Raw genomic sequence first — 15,779 nt, 5'->3', positions numbered from 1 at the left:
ATCGAAATAGATAAAAGTTTAATTAAGCCGGGCGCAGTGGCTCACGCCTGTAATTCCAGCACTTTGGGAGGCTGAGGTGGGTGGATCACGAGGTCAGGAGATCGAGACCACCCTGGCTAACACAGTGAAACCCCGTCTCTACTAAAAAAATACAAAAAACTAGCCGGGCGCGGTGGCGGGCGCCTGCAGTCCCAGCTACTCGGGAGGCTGAGGCAGAAGAATGGCGTGAACCCAGGAGGCGGAGCTTGCAGTGAGCTGAGATCCAGCCACTGCACTCCAGCCTGGGCGACAGAGTGAGACTCTGTCTCAAAAAAAAAAAAAAAAAAGGCCGGGCGCGGTGGCTCAAGCCTGTAATCCCAGCACTTTGGGAGGCCGAGACGGGCGGATCACGAGGTCAGGAGATCGAGACCATCCTGGCTAACACGGTGAAACCCCGTCTCTACTAAAAAATACAAAAATCTAGCCGGGCGAGGTGGCGGGCGCCTGTAGTCCCAGCTACTCGGGAGGCTGAGGCAGGAGAATGGCGTGAACCTGGGAGGCGGAGCTTGCAGTGAGCTGAGATCCAGCCACTGCACTCCAGCCTGGGCGACAGAGCGAGACTCCGTCTCAAAAAAAAAAAAAAAAAAAAAAGTTTAATTAAATGTCTACATAATGGAAAGTTATGTAAACATCATTATTGTTAAGTTTGATGTTCATAAAAACTGTATTACACTTAAAAACAATTTGTTCCTTAGAATTACTCACTTTGAAAGGGATTTCAAACATGTCCAGCGATTGCTAAGGCCTCATGGCTATGAGTTAGTCACAGTCAACCACTTCCACAAGCAAAATCATTAAAACCTCTTTTAAACATACTACAGCAAATAATAATAATAATTAACATGAAATGTGGGTGACTTTCAGTATGTTTGATAAAATCTTGGGTGAAATCTCCAAAAGGAAGTGTTCAGGGTCTTCGAAAATCTTAGGATTACTCTAGAATCAGAGTATACAATATAAACTCATATTTATAAATCACTTGCTCTGTGCCAGGCTCTTCTGAGCCTTTCCCATGCATTAACTCACTTAATTGGTGAAACAACTCTTGAGGTAGATACAATTACCATTCCCATACTACAAGTGAGGAACCTGACTAAGAGCAAGTAAGTGGCACAGCTAGAATGGAAAACTAATGAAGCCAGGGCTCGTGCTCTTAGCCACCTTACCATATACAAAGCTTGCCATCCTGGGTGTTTCCCAAGGAGAAAACAAGTGCTGGCAGGTGGAGAAGGGAGGGAGGTGCATCTCCCTAACAAGGGGGCACTTGACACCGCATTAAATGGAACCCATTCCTTGCTCGGCTCTACTGCTACTAGCTACCTCCCCTGTGGTTCTCTTCTGCCCACAGAGGTCTCCTCTGTAGCTGACTCTCAGCCTCGCCTAATGCTATTAATAATAACAAAGAGCTGATGCTATTGACAGCTCCTTCAGCATTTTATACAGGACTTAATCTCATTCAATCCCCATGACCTCCATTTCATAAACAAGGGAATTGAGGGTTTAGAGATCTGAAACAATCTGCCCACAGTCACATAGCTCTCAGAAATAGCGGAAGCCAGGCTTCACACTCCAGTCTTATTCTAAAGTCCAAACTCTCTTTTTTAGTTTTTTTTTTGTCTGTTTTATTTTGTTTTTGAGATGGAGTCTCGCTCTGTCGCCCAGGCTGGAGTGCAGTGGCGCGATCGCAGCTCACTGCAAGCTCTGCCTCCCAGGTTCATGCCATTCTCCTGCCTTAGCCTCCCGGGTAGCTGGGATTACAGGTGCCCACCACCACGCCTGGCTAGTTTTTTGTATTTTTTTAAGTAGAGACGGGGTTTCACCGTGTTAGCCAGGATGGTCTCGATCTCCTGACCTTGTGATCTGCCCGTCTCGGCCTCCGAAAGTGCTGGGATTACAGGCTTGAGCCACCGCACCTGGCCCATTTTTTGTATTTTTAGTAGAGATGGTGTTTCACCATGTTGGCCAGGCTGGTCTCAAACTTCTGACCTCGTGATCCGCCCACCTCGGCCTCCCAAAGTGCTGAGATTACAGGTGTGAGCCACCATGCCCGGCCCCAAATTCTCTTTTAATTATAAAGATATACATATTGTTTAAACAATTCAACAAGTATATTGAGTAACACAGTGAAGCCTTCCCTTTACCACAATCAACCTACTGTTCTCTCCCTATCTGAGGTTCTCTTCCTACGTTCCACTGTCCCAGACTTCAGCAAAGTATCTATGTATCTATCTAGGCATCTGTCCATCTTTCCATTCCTTTCTCACTTATATATTCTGGTGGTTTCGCTCTCCATGTGGCAACTCTACACCCAGGATCAAAATGGCATCAAAGGGGAGCTTGGAACAGTGACAACCCCTACCTGAGATGTCTCCATTCCAGGCGCAAGGCTGCCTGGTGCCTGATATCCATGAGATTAGGAAAAGCAGGTGGGCTGCTGTCCACCCCTCCTATTCCCGAACGCTTGGCAAGGTTTCTGTGGCTAACATGCCAGTTTTATCGACTCCTGCACAGTCTCATGTGCTGAAGTGCCACACTACGTTCTCAGCCTGGGAGGTTTCTGGGCTCAGCTGGCTCAGATCCCATGTGTGGGGAGCATTAAGAAAAATAGGTCCGCCGGGCGCGGTGGCTCACGCCTGTAATCCCAGCACTTTGGAGTCCGAGACGGGCGGATCACGAGGTCAGGAGATCGAGACCATCCTGGCTAACACGGTGAAACCCCGTCTCTACTAAAAAATACAAAAAAAACTAGCCGGGCGAGGTGGCGGGCGCCTATAGTCCCAGCTACTCGGGAGGCTGAGGCAGGAGAATGGCGTGAACCTGGGAGGCGGAGCTTGCAGTGAGCTGAGATCCGGCCACTGCACTCCAGCCTGGGCGACAGAGCGAGACTCAGTCTCAAAAAATAAATAAATAAATAAAAAGAAAAATAGGTCACCTGTATAAGACTAGTGGCAAAAATCTGACTCAGTGCTACTTCTCTGTCCTTTACTTAAAGGAGAAGCATAATTAAAATGATCCAGAAAAGAGAACCAAGCAGTAGATTGAGTTGCTTGGAGAAAGGACCACGCTACACTGATTTTTACATGCCCAATGCCAGCAGTGCATCAGGTACACAACAGGTTCTCAATAAATTGTTAAATGGGGAACTTGATAGAATAAAAAACAAGGTCTTTTCCCAGTGCTGCATGCAAAAGAGCTCAGTTAGAGTGAATTCTTATTTGCGAAGATAAGAGATTTTTACTCTTCTGATGGCTGTTTCCTCCTGTTTTCTTTGTCACAGTTCAGGGGCAAAGAAAAGCTTCTCTCTCTCTGAAATGGTAGGAGAAACCCTTAGGGCTTAGGTAACAAATCTCAAGGCTCCCTCCCTCACATGTTTTGAGAATAGAAATATTTAACCATAGGGAGTGACTTCCTGGCTGAGAGATGGTCAGAGTAACAGAGAGCCTAGGAGCGAAGGCAATGAAGTCTGTGAGCCGAGGGCTCTGGTTCTGGTGTCTGCTTCTTTGCTGTGTGATCTTGGGCAAGTTTCCTAAATTTTCTGCTTCTCAGTTTTGTCATCCATAAAACAGTAATAATAGTACCTGCCTCAAACAGTGTGTGGAAGAGGCTTAAACAAGCTAATATAAGTCAAATCTTGAGCACAATCCCTGGTGTAGCTATACATATGCTTGTGTATATATCAGAAGCTCAAAATTATACCATTAGTATTAATAACATACTCTGGACCCTCATTATAATGCTATTCTCAATATCCCAACACTTGATTTCTATTGACAACTCCTAGGCTCAACTGTTCCTCCTACCTCAGCCTCCCGAGTAGCTGGGAATACAGCCACCACGCCTGGCTAATTTTTAATTTTTTTTGTAGAGACAGGGTCTTGCTGTGTTGCCCAGGTTGGTCTCAAACTCTTGGCCTCAAGAAATCCTCCCACCTGGGCCTCCCCAAGTGCTAGGATTTACAGGCATGAGGCACCATGCCCAGCTCCCTTCCTTTGCTCTCCTAACTCCATCTCAGCACCTGCCCCTGAGGACCAATGCAACAGGGCACTCAGTACATCTGTGAACCTCCCATCAGTCCCATGGTGGACTAACCCGGGGACAATGGTCACTATCCCCTCTGGTGCATTCTTTGTCCCCATCAGCCTAGAAAGCTCCAGGGGTTGGCAGCTGGCATAGAGTAGGAGGCTGCACTCCCTGACCTTTCTATGGTGCACACAGTCCTGTACCCATCCTGTCCTCAGAACTGCCAGGGCCATGACCAACCTGCCAAGGGCATGGGAATCTGTGTGTGAACCAGCTCTAGGAGGTGGAGCAAGAGGAATGTAGGGGAAGCTGCTGCCCCAGTAGGTTTAGAGGGAGGGTGGGGTGGGGGCGCGGCAGGGCCAGGCAGGTGAGGATGTGTGGGTGAGGGTGTGTGAGTGCCTGTCTGGCTCTCCTGGGTGGGGCTGGATGAATGTTTGGGCACAGGCAGCGGCTGTCACATGGCCTGGCTGCAGGTTTCGGACAGAAGCCAGGTAGGTGGGCTGTGTCAGGCACAGCTATAAACTGTGCCACGGAAGCGGCCAGAGCAGGGGCCCAGGGAAACTTCTGCCTTGGCGGAAGATACTGGGGAGACAGGATGAATTGGGGAGGTCTTCCAAGGCCCATGGTGCTTCATGGAGCCAGGGCCCAGGGCAGGGAGGGCTATAACCTTGGCTCGCCTGATTGGCTGAGCACAGACAGAGGGTGTGGGCAGCCTGCTAGGTGAGGGGGGAATGGGTGGCCAGGTGACTGAGACCCCCAAGACCAGGACCCACTGTCAGGCCTGTGGCTTCCAAACGCCAGTGTGAAGTGTTCCCCTTTGGGCACTGAGGCCATCAGCTTCAGCTTCACACCCTTTTCCAGACAAAGTCCCTCAGGTCACCTCAAAAGTCACTTCTGGCCTTCCCCAGAGGGGAAAGGAGAGGGGTGCCTGTGGGCAAGTGGCCCTCAGCGCTGGTGGAGGGCACAGCACAGAGACTGCCTGCATGGGGGAGACCCCCAGCAGACCTTGCCCAGATGTCAGCCCTCGTTTGAGGCAAACTGTAAAATTATTACAATTCAGGCCAGGCACAGTGGCCCATGCCTGTAATCCCAGCACTTTGGGAGGCCATGGCAAGAGGATCGTTTGAGCCTGCAGTGAGCTATGACTACACCACTGCACTTCAACCTGGTCAACAGAGGAAGACCCTGTATCTAAAATAGGCTGGGCGTGGTGGCTCACGCCTGCAATCCCAGCACTTTGGGAGGCCAAGGCAAGTGGATCACCTGAGGTCAGGAGTTCGAGACCAGCATGACCAATGTGGTGAAACCTCTTCTCTACCAAAAACACAAAAATTAGACAGTCGTGGTGCCCCATGCCTGTAATCCCAGCTACTCAGGAGGCTGAGGCAGGAGAAATCACTTGAACCCAGGAGGCAGAGGTTGCGGTGAGCCGAGGTCATGCCACTGCACTCCAGCCTGGGCGACAGAGTGAGACTCTACCTCAAAAAGATAAATAATATGGGAAAGCTATGTTGTTAACATTTTTCAAATGATAATTCATACTAAAAAAAGTTACCAATACTAATGCGCAAAGCATTTCATAAGTTTAGACTATTAATAAAAAGACATGAAAACTGAAGTATTTGTAATCACGCTTAATATTAGAAGTTCCTATACCTGCAATGTAGCAACTAATTATACAAAAATTTAATAAATTACAAAATAAAATTTTACAAACAGATTTGTAATAATCAGAAAGAAATCTGAATTGGCAATTAATGTAACATAATTCAAATAATTTGTTATGGTCATCTGCTAAATGCTAATTCATATAAAACATTAAAAGATTATCTTAATTATGACATCTTAATTTTTAATAGTTTTAAATATTATAAATATAAACAAGGGGTTTCTAAATTTAAAAGAAGAATGACTAAATTTTTCAGAATTATTTTGTATTTCTTGTCATACAATATAAAAATACCATTCCGTTTCCCTTTAGAGTAGGAACCTTCCCTTATTATCTCACTGAAAGGAGAATGCTGGACAGTGCTAATAAGATGACAGTCTAAGGACTTCAGAACTGAAGGAATTGTTTCGTGATAATGCATGGCACTTCCCTAACTCAACTGGAAAAGGAGACAAAAACCTAGTGTTTCCAACCCTCAAGCTAGCAAGAAAACACAGCCCAGGTAAGCTCGTCTCTTCTCCAGTGGAGCTGGAGTCTACTCAACAAGAGGCGACCATTCTGCCATGACCTTAGAATTGTTCAGAAGTTTGCTAACAATAAGCAGCCAACATAGACACATTCTCCATTAAATCTAAAATTCCCTTTTCCCCCAGAGGCACTAGGGTGTTTGAGGGGCATGTAGCAAAAGGGATCCCAACCACACCACGCAAACTAGCCAGGAAACCTTTTTGTCCTCACAGATCTGAGAGTCCCTGAGAACCCAGAGACAACACGGAGGTAGCAGGACACCAACAGGAGAGTCCCAACATCAGTTCCTGGCCATAGAAGCCCTCTGAGCAGCAGGCAGAACAGAATCCACTACAGCAATCAGCCTGCCAGAGAAGCCTCTGCCCCTGTGGCCTGAGGTTCCCAAGGTGACACCACGGGCAGGTGGGCTGAAGCAGCAGCAAGGTCAAATCGACTGGCCCAGCCACGATGCCTGTTTGACGGTACAAGTGATGCCGGTCTAAGCCTCGCCTCTTCCACAGGGAAAACCAGGTGACCCAAAGGGTGCCCAGAAGCAGGGAATCTGCCACAGCAGCCACCCTCCTGGAAGGTTCCCTTTCTTCCCTTTGGTGAACTCCCTCCAACACACACCTTGCCAGGAAAGCACCCTTTGTCTGACATGGGGGATCCCACCACACCGAAACCCAGCCAAAGCAGCCTTTTGTCCCTTAAGGGTTATCACAACAAAAAACAAAAAAATACACAAATAGTCGCCCCCTAAATTCTGTTAAGAATGAGACAATGCTGGCACTCACACCTGGCTCAGACACCAGCAGGAGGGCACCCTCCACAGACCACAGGAGAAGGGGAAGGACTCCTCCTTGCCCTGGCTGCACCTCCACCACTGTCATTGAGGCCTGCGGTACAGAACTGGCAGCTTCTTACCCACTCCAGGCCAGGCTGGGCCCCAAAGTTCTCCTACTCCCCCTTCCTGGCCCCTAGACTTGCTGCTGTTGCCACCATTAGCGCCGATGCCAACGGAATCAGCTCTGCTGTCACCCTCTATGCACCCGTCCACCCTCCAAGGTTCCTACCACCTGGCCTCCATGGGTATCCTCCTACTGCTCCTGTTGAGCTGCAGTCTCCATCACCGTCACCGCCACAACCACAGATGAACTGCAGAGCTGTGCCATCTTCAGGCTCCAACCTCCAGCTCACCACAGGAGACTCCTCCTTCACCAGCCTGGCTTGGAGCAGCTGGGCAGGCAAAGCCAGAAAAATCTACAACGGGATGCAGAAAGTGGCAGTGTCAGAGCCTCACGTTGTCATGCTGGCCACTGGGTGGCAGGGGCCAGTTTCAGCGAAGGCACTCACACCCACCCTCCAAAGTCCAGCCTCTCCTCCTGGACCAAGCTGGCCGCCTGACCTGGGGTGGGGACTGGAGACACCACAGTGCCCGGGGCTCCTTGGGGAGCAAAAATAGCGGAAACTCAGACCCAGCCAGTCTTCCCCACCAAAGTACCAGTTCCCATTCCTGACTCCTCCACCCACAGGGCCCTGAGACCCCGTGGTGCCTACTACCCCATGACTGGGGCTCCCAGATGGTCTCCACAACACGGAGCAAGAGGACAAGGGTCGGGGAATCATGGTGGGTGTGTGGGCCCTGCAGTGTTCAGGGGATTGCTGCGAAAACTCTGTGTGCCCTCTGCACTCCAACACGAGCAGAAGTTCACCCTCTAGAGCCTTGAGTCCGAGAAGAGGAGAACGGCCCGGGCCCTTCTCAGAGGCCACCACTGTCGTGGCCACCTCCACAACCCGCGGCTGGCAGCAGCAGAGCAGCCCCCGATAGTACCCCTAACCTGCCCCGCCCAACAAGCGTAGCCCCCACATTGTGCCCACAACACACCCAGAGACTGCTGCAGGCAGCGTAACCCTGAGAGCGCCCCCAAACCACTCCTCTGAACCCGGCAGTGTAACACTTGATAGTGTCCACAACCCATCCCTGCCACCGGCGTTGCAGCACCAAATAGAGCCCCATCAAACCCGCCCCATGCCCCGACCACAAGCAACACAGTCCCAGATAGCACCCCAACCTGCTCCTGTCGCGGGCAGTCAACGCCCGGGTTAGTGCACGCAACCAACCCCTCACCCCACTTTCCCCTTTCCCCCAGGAGCAGTGCAGCATTTGACAGTTCCCCTAAAGCACCCCCAACTGCCTGCCAGTCGGCATGGCTGCTGGCATTGTAGCCCAGGATAGCTCACCCAACCCGCCCCCTGCATCAACCAGTGCAGCAGCTAATAATGCCCTAACCCGTGCCCCAAGCCGCTGGCAGTGGACACAACCTGCCTCCAACCCCCCCACCTCAGGCAATGTAGACCCTAAGCACAGCCAACCTGCCCCACCGCCAGCCTGATGCAACACCTGATAGCGCCACCCACCAGCCCCCCACAGCAGGCAGTGCAGCCCCAAAAGCACACCAAACCTGCTCCCCCACCACCCTGCAAGCGGGCAGTGCAACCGCAAAGAGCGCACCTACCCTGCGCCTTTCTACCACTCCAACAGGGCTGCTGTCTCGGTCGCCACCACCAACCGCAGCCAGGCGAGCCGCAGTGGCCAAGGCTTCAGCCGCCAGCATCAGGCACAGGCCCCAGCTTCTCCTAAACCTCTAGCGGATCAACAGCAGCTCCCGCTGCCAGCCACCCTCCTACTGCTCCGGCCCCTCACTATGGCTCTGGACCTCCTCCTGAAGCTCAGGCTGCGCTCCTACCCATCAGGCCGCCATCAAACCGCTCCGCCCCCTCCGACCCCTTAGACCGCCATCAAACAGCTTCGGGACCCCTCCTGCCCCTCAGGCCGCCATCAAACCCCTCCAGCCCCCTCCTGCTGCTCCGGCCACCATCAAACCCCTCCAGCCCCCTCCTACCCATCAGGCCGCCATCAAACCGCTCCGCCCCCTCCGACCCCTTAGACCGCCATCAAACAGCTTCGAGACCCCTCCTGCCCCTCAGGCCGCCATCAAACCCCTCCAGCCCCCTCCTGCTGCTCCGGCCACCATCAAACCACTCCGCCCCCTCCTACCCCTCAGGCCACCATCAAACCGCTCCGCCCCGCTCCTACCCCTCAGGCCACCATCAAACCACTCCGCCCCGCTCCTACCCATCAGGCCGCCATCAAACCTCTCCGCCCCCTCCGACCCCTTAGACCGCCATCAAACAGCTTCGGGACCCCTCCTGCCCCTCAGGCCGCCATCAAACCCCTCGCCCCCTCCTGCCCCTCAGGCCGCCATCAAACAGCTTCGGGACCCCTCCTGCCCCTCAGGCCGCCATCAAACCCCTCGCCCCCTCCTGCTGCTCCAGCCGCCATCAAACCGCTCCGCCCCGCTCCTACCCGTCAGGCCGCCATCAAACCGCTCCGCCCTGCTCCTACCCCTCAGGCCGCCATCAAACCGCTCCGCCCCCCTTCTACCCCTCAGGCCGCCATCAAACCCCTCCGCCCCGCTCCTACCCCTCGGGCCGCCATCAAACCGCTCCGGCCCCCTCCTGCCGATCCGGCCGCCATCAAGCCGCTCCGGCCGCCATCAAACCCCTCCGCCCGCTCCTACCCCTCAGGCCGCCATCAAACAGCTTCGGGACCCCTCCTGCCCCTCAGGCCGCCATCAAACCCCTCGCCCCCTCCTGCTGCTCCGGCCGCCATCAAACCCCTCCAGCCCCCTCCTGCTGCTCCGGCCGCCATCAAACCCCTCCAGCCCCCTCCTGCTGCTCCGGCCACCATCAAACCGCTCCGCCCCGCTCCTACCCCTCAGGCCACCATCAAACCGCTCCGCCTCGCTCCTACCCCTCAGGCCGCCATCAAACCGCTCCGCCCCGCTCCTACCCCTCAGGCCGCCATCAAACCGCTCCGCCCCCTCCGACCCCCTCAGGCCACCATCAAACCGCTCCGCCTCGCTCCTACCCCTCAGGCCGCCATCAAACCGCTCCGCCCCCTCCGACCCCCTCAGGCCACCATCAAACCGCTCCGCCTCGCTCCTACCCCTCAGGCCGCCATCAAACCGCTCCGCCCCTACCCCTCAGGCCGCCATCAAACCGCTCCGCCTCGCTCCTACCCCTCAGGCCACCATCAAACCGCTCCGGGCCCCTCCGGCCACCATCAAACCGCTCCGCCTCGCTCCTACCTCTCAGGCCGCCATCAAACCGCTCCGCCCCGCTCCTACCCCTCAGGCCGCCATCAAACCGCTCCGCCCCGCTCCTACCCCTCAGGCTGCCATCAAACCGCTCCGCCTCGCTCCTACCCATCAGGCCGCCATCAAACCTCTCCGCCCCCTCCGACCCCTTAGACCGCCATCAAACAGCTTCGGGACCCCTCCTGCCCCTCAGGCCGCCATCAAACCCCTCGCCCCCTCCTGCTGCTCCAGCCGCCATCAAACCGCTCCGCCCCGCTCCTACCCGTCAGGCCGCCATCAAACCGCTCCGCCCCGCTCCTACCCCTCAGGCCGCCATCAAACCGCTCCGCCCCCCTTCTACCCCTCAGGCCGCCATCAAACCCCTCCGCCCCGCTCCTACCCCTCAGGCCGCCATCAAACCGCTCCGCCCCTACCCCTCAGGCCGCCATCAAACCGCTCCGGCCCCCTCCTGCCGATCCGGCCGCCATCAAGCCGCTCCGGCCGCCATCAAACCCCTCCGCCCGCTCCTACCCCTCAGGCCGCCATCAAACAGCTTCGGGACCCCTCCTGCCCCTCAGGCCGCCATCAAACCCCTCGCCCCCTCCTGCTGCTCCGGCCGCCATCAAACCCCTCCAGCCCCCTCCTGCTGCTCCGGCCACCATCAAACCGCTCCGCCTCGCTCCTACCCCTCAGGCCGCTATCAAACCACTCCGCCCCGCTCCTACCCCTCAGGCCACCATCAAACCGCTCCGCCCCGCTCCTACCCCTCAGGCCGCCATCAAACCGTTCCGCCCCGCTCCTACCCCTCAGGCCGCCATCAAGCCGCTCCGCCCCGCTCCTACCCCTCAGGCCGCCATCAAACCGCTCCGCCCCGCTCCTACCCCTCAGGCCGCCATCAAACCGCTCCGCCTCGCTCCTACCCCTCAGGCCGCCATCAAACCGCTCCGCCTCGCTCCTACCCCTCAGGCCGCCATCAAACCGTTCCGCCCCGCTCCTACCCCTCAGGCCGCCATCAAGCCGCTCCGCCCCGCTCCTACCCCTCAGGCCGCCATCAAACCACTCCGCCCCGCTCCTACCCCTCAGGCCGCCATCAAACCGCTCCGCCCCTACCCCTCAGGCCGCCATCAAACCGCTCCGCCTCGCTCCTACCCCTCAGGCCACCATCAAACCGCTCCGGGCCCCTCCGGCCACCATCAAACCACTCCGCCCCGCTCCTACCCCTCAGGCCACCATCAAACCGCTCCGCCCCGCTCCTACCCCTCAGGCCGCCATCAAGCCGCTCCGCCTCGCTCCTACCCCTCAGGCCACCATCAAACCGCTCCGGGCCCCTCCGGCCACCATCAAACCGCTCCGCCTCGCTCCTACCCCTCAGGCCGCCATCAAACCGCTCCGCCCCGCTCCTACCCCTCAGGCCGCCATCAAACCGCTCCGCCCCGCTCCTACCCCTCAGGCTGCCATCAAACCGCTCCGCCCCCTACTACCCTTCAGGCCACCATCAAACCCCTCAGGCCGCCATCAAATGCCTCCGCCGCCTCCTGCACCTCAGGCCGCCATCAAACGCCTCCGCCGCCTCCTACCCCTCGGGCCGCCATCAAACCCCTCCGCCCCCTCCTACCCCTCGGGCCGCCATCAAACCGCTCCGCCCCCTCCTACCTCTCGGGCCGCCATCAAACCGCTCCGGCCCCCTCCTACCCCTCGGGCCGCCATCAAACCCCTCCACCCCCCATCAAACCCCTCCACCCCCTCCTACCCCTCGGGGCGCCATCAAACCGCTCCGCCCGGCTCCTGCCCCTCAGGCCGCCATCAAAAAGCTCCGGGCCCCCTCCTGCCCCTCAGGCCGCCATCAAACCGCTCCGGCCCCCTCCTGCCCCTCAGGCCGCCATCAAAAAGCTCCGGGCCCCCTCTTGCCCCTCAGGCCGCCATCAAACCGCTCCGGCCCCTCCTGCTGCTCCAGCCGCCATCAAACCGCTCCAGCCCCCTCCTGCCCCTCAGGCCGCCATCAAACCGCTCCGGCCCCCTCCTGCCCCTCAGGCCGCCATCAAAAAGCTCCGGGCCCCCTCCTGCCCCTCAGGCCGCCATCAAACCGCTCCAGCCCCCTCCTGCCCCTCAGGCCGCCATCAAACCGCTCCAGCCCCTCCTGCTGCTCCAGCTGCCATCTTACTGCTCCGGCCCCCTCCTACCGCTCTGGCCCTCCTCCTACTGCTCAGGCCGCGCTAACACTCTGGCCGCCCTCCTAACGCTCCAGCCACGCTGCCATCTCTGTTGCCACCACCATCCCGAGCAAGACGAGCGGTGGTGTTGCAGACTCCAGCCTCCAGCTCCCCCTCCTCCTGGTCCTCTAAGCCGGGAACACAGCAGCTGGGCGGGAGATACAGGAGAGGCTAAACTGGCGGGAGGCCTCCTGAGCATGCACGTGGGGTTATGCGCAGGGCTTCTGGGCTACGTGTTCTGATGGGGTGAGAGAAACCTCTAGGTCTTCTCTGATTGGACTTTTTTTTTTTTGAGACGGAGTCTTGCTCTGTCGCCCCCAGTGGCGGGATCTCGGCTCACTGCAAGCTCCGTTTCCCAGGTTCAGGCCATTCTCCCACCTCAGCCTCCGGAGTAGCTGGGACTACAGGCGACCACCACCACGCCTGGCTAATTTCTTTTTTTTGTATTTTTAGTAGAGACGGGGTTTCACCGTGTTAGCCAGGATGGTCTTGATCTCCTGACTTCATGATCTGCCCGCCTCGGCCTCCCAAAGTGCTGGGATTACAGGCGTGAGCCACCGCGCCGGGCTGGACTTTATTTTCATACTCTGATTGGTTGTCCTAAGACTTGCTCTATCCAATCAGAACATGATAATAAAGTGCAATCCCGGTAGGCCTCCGGGCTTTCTCTTATCCAATCCTGGAATGTGTAGTCCAGAAACCTCATATGCGTAACTTCAGTATATAAATGGTGCTGAAGAGGAGTCAGGCCATTCCAGGCTCTTCTGTGTCTGCTCACCGAGCTGCTTCATGCCCGGCTTAGAGGACCAGGACGAGGGCTATCCCCTGCCACATGCTGGAGACTGTAGTCTGCGGCACCGCGGCTCGCCTTGCTGTGGTTGGTGGCGACAGAGACTGCAGTGTGGCTGGAGCGGTAGGAAGGGGAAAATAGTTTTCGGATAGATGGAGGGGTAGAGGGAAGCAGGAGAAGGCATTGCTTAAAGATGGTGAGGAAAAGATGGTGGGAAAAAAAATTGGGGGGTAGATGGAGGGGGAAAAACAAGGTGGTGACAGGAGGGAGAGAGGTTTCACGGAAAGAGTGGGGAAAAAGTTTTTGGGTAGATGGAAGAGGGAAAGAAAGGGTGGTGATGAGGGAACAGGGGTGAGCAGGAGAAAGAGAAGGTTTGCAAAAATACGGTTGGGAGAAAAGAAAGGGAAAAAAGACAGTGGGTAAAAATATTTTGAGTAGATGGAGGGGGGAAAAGGTTGACAAGTGGGAAGAGAAAAGAGGGTGCAGAGAGGGAGGGAGAGAAGGTTCTGTGAAAAGAAAGAGAAGCTTTTAGGTAGATGGAGGAGGAAGAGAATGGACAGCAGGAGGATAAAGAGGGTGGCGAGCGGGAAGGAGAAAAGGTTTTGCAAGAAGACAATGGGCAGAAAAGAAAGTGCAGCAAGAAAAGATAGTGGGTAAGAAGTGTTTAGGTAGATAGAAGGGAGAAAGAGGGTGGCAAATGGGAGGAGAATAGAGAGTGGCCAGAGGGAGTGGGGAAAGAGGGTTGGAAAAAAGGCGATGGGGAAAATAGTTTGGGGTAGATGGAGGGCAAAAAGAGGATGGCAAGCAGGGTAGAGGAAAGAAGAGGGCGAGCGGGAAGCAGGGAAGGCTTTGTGAAAAGACAGCGGGCAAAAATTGGGGAGGTAGATGGGTAAAAGAGGGTGGTGAGCAGGAGTAGGGAGGAGACTTTGTGAAAAGACGGCGGGGAAATGTTTTTGGGTAGATGGAGAAGGGAAAGAGGGTGACAAGGAGGAAGGGAAAAAAGACGATGGGGAAACAGTTTTTGGGTAGATGGAGGGGGAAAGAGGGTGGCGAACAGCAGGAGTGGGGAGAAGGCTTTGGGAAAAGATGGGGGAAATGTTTTTGGGAAGGTGGAGGAGCAAAAGAGGGTGATGAGAGCAGGAGGGGGGAAAAAGTGGCCAGGGCGAGGGAGAAAAGACCGTGGGGAGAAGTTTTTGGGTAGATGGGTCAGGAAAACGGTAGTGAGCAGGAGAGTATAGAAGGCTTTGCAAAAAGACAATGGGGAAAAAATGGTGGGGAAAAAGTTTTGGGGTAGATGGAGGAAGAAAAAGGTGGTGACAGAGAGAGGGAGGGAGCCAAAGGCAGTCGGGAAAAAAATTCCTCCTGTACTGATTTTTTAATACTCTTTCACTTTGGTCAGAAAAAAATAGTTGATATGATTTCAGATTTTGTTTTGCTGTGTTTTGTTTTGTTTTGTTTCGTTTTTTAGATGGAGTCTTGCTCTGTTGCCCAGGCTGGAGTGCAGTGGTGTGATCTGGGCTCACTGCAACCTCCACCTCCCGGGTTCAAGCCATTCTTTTGCCTCAGCCTCCTGAGTAGCTGGGATTACAGGCATATACCATGATGCCCTGCTAATTTTGCATTTTTAGTGGAAATGGGGTTTCTCCATGTTGGTCAGGCTGGTCCTGACCTCTGTTGATTCTCCCACCTCTGCCTTCCAAAGTGCTGGGATTACAGGTGTAAGCTACCGCACCTGGCAAGGATGTTGAGTTTTATTGAATGTTTTTTCTGCATCTATTGAGATGATCATATGATTTTTGTTTTAAATTCTGTTTATGTGGTAAATCACATTTATTGATTCGCATATGGTAAATAGTCCTTGCATCCCAGGAATAAAACCTATGTAATCATGATGAATTATATTTTTGATATGCTGATGGATTTGGTTTGCTAGCATTTCGCTGAGGATATTTGCATCTATGTTCATCAGATATTGGCCTGTAGTTTTTGTTGTTGCTGTTGTTTCCTTGCTAGATTTTAGTGTCAGGATGATACTGGTTTTGTAGAAGGAGTTAGAGAGGAATCCCTTCTCCTCAATGTTTTAGAATAGTTGCTGTAAGATTGATACCATCTATTTTTTTTGTATGTTTGGTAAAATTCAGCTGTGAATTCATCTAGTCCTGGGCTTCTGCTTGATAAATATTTGTGTTACAAATTCAATTTCATAATTAACTACTGATCTGTTCAGATTTTTTTTAATTTATAGAGAAAAATTATTTGGTTTATAGTTGTGCAGGCAGTAGAAGCATGGGACCAGCACCTGCTCAGCTTTGGATGAGACCTCAGAAAGCATCCACTCACGGAGGAAGGCAAAGGGAGGGCCACTGTATCATATGTCAGGAGAGAAATCAAGAGCAAGAAGGGGA

The 15,779-nt window shown here is 54.5% G+C and overlaps 1 protein-coding gene across 1 annotated transcript in view; it reads right to left on the bottom strand.

Moving 5' to 3' along the window:
* The window catches only part of LOC102119850 (uncharacterized), a 115,494-nt gene extending 106,413 nt beyond the window's left edge, over positions 1 to 9,081 (bottom strand). Inside the window, exon 1 of the mRNA XM_065547188.1 lies at positions 7,312 to 9,081. The gene's annotated coding sequence lies outside the window, so the exon portion shown is untranslated. The remainder of the gene's footprint in view (positions 1 to 7,311) is intronic.
* Between the last annotated feature and the right edge of the window lie 6,698 nt (positions 9,082 to 15,779).

The sequence above is a fragment of the Macaca fascicularis genome, chromosome 6 (genome assembly GCF_037993035.2).
Source record: "Macaca fascicularis isolate 582-1 chromosome 6, T2T-MFA8v1.1".
Classification (NCBI taxonomy): Eukaryota; Metazoa; Chordata; class Mammalia; order Primates; family Cercopithecidae; genus Macaca; species Macaca fascicularis.
The sequence above is the reverse complement of the archived record's forward strand: the minus strand, read 5'-3'. Positions and strand labels throughout refer to the sequence as shown.